Source organism: Vulpes vulpes, chromosome 12 (assembly GCF_048418805.1).
Source record: "Vulpes vulpes isolate BD-2025 chromosome 12, VulVul3, whole genome shotgun sequence".
Taxonomy (NCBI): domain Eukaryota; kingdom Metazoa; phylum Chordata; class Mammalia; order Carnivora; family Canidae; genus Vulpes; species Vulpes vulpes.
The window spans coordinates 179,560,631-179,565,351 of NC_132791.1; the positions used below are offsets into that span (position 1 = coordinate 179,560,631).

General features: G+C 40.5%; 1 long non-coding RNA gene across 1 annotated transcript; it reads right to left on the reverse strand.

Moving 5' to 3' along the window:
* Positions 1-217: 217 nt before the first annotated feature.
* Positions 218-3,954, reverse strand: LOC140594802 (uncharacterized). The gene is made up of 2 exons (XR_011996130.1): positions 3,622-3,954; positions 218-2,455 (listed from the first exon to the last, which is right to left on the reverse strand). It is a non-coding gene; the product is annotated as an uncharacterized lncRNA (long non-coding RNA).
* Between the last annotated feature and the right edge of the window lie 767 nt (positions 3,955-4,721).

Below are 4,721 nucleotides of genomic sequence, written 5' to 3' on the forward strand. Positions count from 1 at the left end.
TAATAATGACATAAGAGACCATGTACCAGCAAATAAATGCAGATAATGAATGTTATTTCTCCATATGCTTACCTTCTAATCTGCTCCTAGTATGATTCAGTGACCCACTGTCTATACTCTGGCCACACAGGTTTTTAGTTCTTTCAAGCAGCCAAATTTCTTGTTGTCTTAAAGTTTACTGAATATATTTCTCTACATGGAAAATATTTTCTCCCTCTTTTTGTCTAATTTCTCTTCAATTTTCAGCATTCACCTTGAAGTCACTTTCTTCAGGAAGCCTTTTCTGACATGATCAGTTCCTCCTGGTTTACATTTTCATGGCACCCTGTATGTTTCTTTCACAGAATTTACTATGATTGAAATGAAAAATATAAGGGCAGTTTAGGGCAGATTATCAAAAATGTTAAGGTTTCTTAAAGGGCTCAAAATCATTGACTCAAAAAAGTTACCAAAATAAGACAAGGATCAGCCAAGTAAGCCGACTTAATGAACTTAAACTTAGTTAATGAATGGCATTTCTCTTTTGAAGACATCTCTGAAAGCAGAATTATATACCTCCAGAGGAATTTTAAAAGCATCTGACTTCCATATTAAATATCTTACACATCCAAGAAAATATAATGTATAAAATGTTGCACATAGCAGGGCACACAAAATCAACCAAAATGAGAAATCCCATTTTATTGTCTTCAAATATCCAGACAAATAGATAAGGTGTCTGCTTCTCTAAGACATACCTTGCTTTAGAAAGGAAAATCCATACACAAATAGCAAGTTAGGTTCAAACTTTTTTTTCCAATTGAATACAAAAATTAATACTTTAGAGTCTTTTAGTTTCTTGTAAATTTTTAGGCAAAGAATTTGGGTGAAGAGACTGAGAGGAAAAGCTTTGTCTTTCATGTCTATTTGGAACCTTAATTTCTTTTAAATAGCACTTGACAATATTACCAGGGAGCACTTATAGGAAAATATACAGAGCTTCCTTGGCAGTGGGGTTGGAAGAGCTGCCTTCCCCATGTCTTTCAGACTCACTTTGTAAATTATGTGAAACACTTTTAGACAGACACTGGCACTCATAAATTATACAGCTCATTTGCATATTCCAGTCATGAGACATTATGCAAAGTGACATGATTTGCATAATGGATTCCTCTTGTCGCTTCACTTGCTGCATGCTTTTAAAAAACAAAATGAAATAAAATGAAAGCATGAAAAGGTGAAAGCATCGTTTCCAGCTTCGCCTGTCTCCTTCCCAACTACAGTATCAACTGCTTTCATTTTCTGCAGGGGAAGGGGTGAAGGGGACATAAAGCAAAAATCTACAAACATACAAACAAAAAGAGCTTTCACATGAATTTTGTTCTTAATTACAATGTACCTACTTTCCTGGTGAAATCTTCCATCGTAAATAACTCATCTGAGTCAAGAGGAATGAGAACAAATTAAAATACTAAATACAGAGTAAGAAACTTTATGGAACTTTTTCCTTAAAAAATTTTTTTTTCTTTAGGGGTGATATTTAGGGAAAGGGTAGCCTTCCTCCTTGTAAGTGAAAAGAGGAGGCTTCAAGTATTTTCTTCTTATTGGAAAAAAGCATATTAAGGATGAAATAAATGGGCTAGGGGAGGGATCCCCCCCCCCCCAAGAACTTCTGAAGGGTTTTCCTGTTTTGAAAGGTGGAGGGAGAAGAAAGACAGGGTGTGCTTTGATTATTTAACAAAATATAGAATGGCTATATATACTGTAAGGATGAGGCAGTACCATGTCGACTTCTATCGGCTCTACTCCAATAAGCAGGCAACGTTCCCTCAGCAGTTGCCAGTTTTGCTGCGGGCTTTCCCTGCCCCCCTGCACCAGTGCGAAAGGCAGAGTGTGCCAAGCGGCTGGCGTCTGTACCCTGTGGGAAAAGTTAACTGTAATTCTTCGGCTTTTAAAATCAATTAACCCGTGTGTTAATTAACGTCAAGTCGACGGGAGGAGGAGGAGAAGAAGGGGAGGGAGGGAGGAAAGAAAAAAGCTGCAAGGGCGGATGGCAGAAGAGTTGGCACAGTGCCATCCATTCAGGGGCAACGCCACAGTTTCGTGCGATAGCAGCAGCGGGTATATGTTCCGAGGGCCCTGTGTGCGGGCCAGGCAGTGCGGTAAAGCCAAGGGAGATTATCCAGACCCCCAGGAGCGAACAGAAAGCAGCAACCGAAGGCGCAAGTGCCAGGATTACAGCCTAGGCTGCTCCAACCATGAGCCCTTCCTCGGACCCAGGGACTCGGCTACTTGGGGTTTGGGGGTCTTCCACGCCAAAGAGGCACAAAGCTGACTTTAATCACTTTCTTCCTTTAAACTTGATTCTGCCGCAGTGGAGCCAGCACAGCGGATGCTTTCACACCCAGCAAGACAAAGGCCGTCGTCTCCGCCATGACACTGTTCCGTTCCAAGCAGAGGCCAGGATCTTGGACTCCTTGAGAAATCAAAAGGAAACAAGGAAAACAAACAACAAATACAGCAACAAACAGAAAAAATTAACAACCACCAAAATCGGGTGCCCATTTGCCCATGCCAGGGGTGATCTGGGCATCTGTTGCAGCAGAAGGCGCTTGTGTGGGGCTATTTCTTTTCTTTTTTTTTTTTTTCTTTTTTCTTTTTGGGCAAGCTGTTGGTTTGTTTGCTATTCAACTTCGTTTATAATTAACTTAAAAAAAAAAAAAAAACCTCACCATTCAGCCTAGTCAACAACAAACAAAGAGAAAAAGCAGACATCGGAAGAGAAATGCCATAGGAAGCGGCATGAATACATGCCACAGCCGGTGCCACTTGCCATTCGGAAAACCTCAGGGAGAGATGCCAATTCTACAGCTCGGAAGAAGGCAGAGAAGGGAGCATAAAGGTCTACAAATAGAAATCATAAGGGAAGAATACTGCTTATACAATCCTGGATTGCAATTGCACACAGCATCTGCTGGGAGAAGAGAGGGAATATTTAAATGGAGACATAGATGGGTATAAATGAAAAGATAGGCACCTATCGATTGGATATAGACACACTTGTAAGGCTGTATGTGTATATAAATACACATTATTTTCAGACAAATTAAACATTTAGATATGTATATATTTTTGTGTTATAGGTATGGGTATGTATATAGGTGTGTATGTTTATGCATATATACACATAATGTGGGATGTATGCATGTGTGAGGAAAAGGAGAGGAGGACAGAGAAGGAGAGAGAGGGAAATGTGTGTATGTGCATGTATGTGTGTGCATACAATCCCACTTTTTGACCCAGGTATACACAGAAGACAAAATAAAAATCATACTCCAGCAGCAAGCAGGCAGTCAGAGATTTATCTACATTCACTGCTATCACCAGGGAGATGAATGGGGCCGATCTGAAGCCCTTTTACAAGATCCACTATGGGAGTGAAGGAGGAGGAGGGATGCCACACAGACATGCACAAACTTGAAGGCAGAGGGATTTGGAAGGTGCTACTTAGGAAACCCTGGTGGCATAACGCAGGGGAGAAGAAGGGGAAAGAAGGGGGAAGAGGCTTGTCTCTCTCTATGTTTTAGGTGGTCGTTTAAAAAAAAATCTGAAAAGGGGTTTCAGGAAACGGCTGGTACTTACGTTGTCTGCGTTGCTGTGGATCCTGAAAGGTGTTCTGTTGGCACCAGGCACTGAGCCAGGGGCAGGCGCTGGAAACAAAAGAGAGAGACAAAAATAATAATAATAATAATAAAGTCATTCTATGGGAATATTAATTGCTGCTCTTGTGGATTTTACAAAACACACAAACTGTTTTCTTTTTCTTTCTTTCTTTCTTTCTTTTTTTTTTTTTTAAATGTGGATTGGCGCGTGTCCCTTTCGCATGGAATATACAAGTAGTATGGGATTTACAGCCCAGTACGGGACTCAGGATTAACCGCGCTGGCATCTTTTGGGCATATTCTTCCTTTTAATGAATGAGCTTTCGCTGTTAATGAGGAATAATCGTTTGGCTAATGAGCTTTGAAACATTAAGAGAAAAGAGGTTTTTTTTTTTTTTTTTCCCCCGTTAATCGCTCTGGTGCGACTGCATGGATGGATTACAAAAGACAGCAATAGGAACGCAGTACAAAGGGGGGGAACCTCTCCTGGAGTGGGAGAAGCATCGAGATGGGTGATGTGTCCCTGCACCTTTCCTTCCTTCTTGCTCTTTCACTCTCTCTGCCAACTGCTATGGGTTTCCATAACTCTGCAATCAAAGTGGATGGTCGGGAAGGATTATTACAAAGAGTGAAGCCTCCGCTGTTAATGTCTCCAGTGTTTAATCATCATACAGTAGAATGGTTTTATGCATATTTCATTTGCATATCATTAAACTGTGTTAGCGAGGGGCATTCAGAGCCAGGAGAAGTACAAAGTTGGGGAGAGAGGGAAGAAAAAAAGGTCCCTATGATGCTTATCTTCAAACAGGGACTTGTTCCATGATCCGTCTTCTACTTTTGCTAAAATCATTATGACTTGGAAACCTTTGAAGTTGGATACAACCTTGGATTCTTCTAATTCCTGCAGAGCGGTATATTTTTAAAAACAGCAGAAATGTTCCTGCACTAGACAATTAAAGGAATATAAACTCCAGTGGGTTGAAACTAGTAGCTCTTTGGGGAATGCAGTGGCAGAGGCTTCTACAAATACCAACAGTTAAAAAAAAAATAAAGAGCATCATATTAAAACAAAAGAAAACG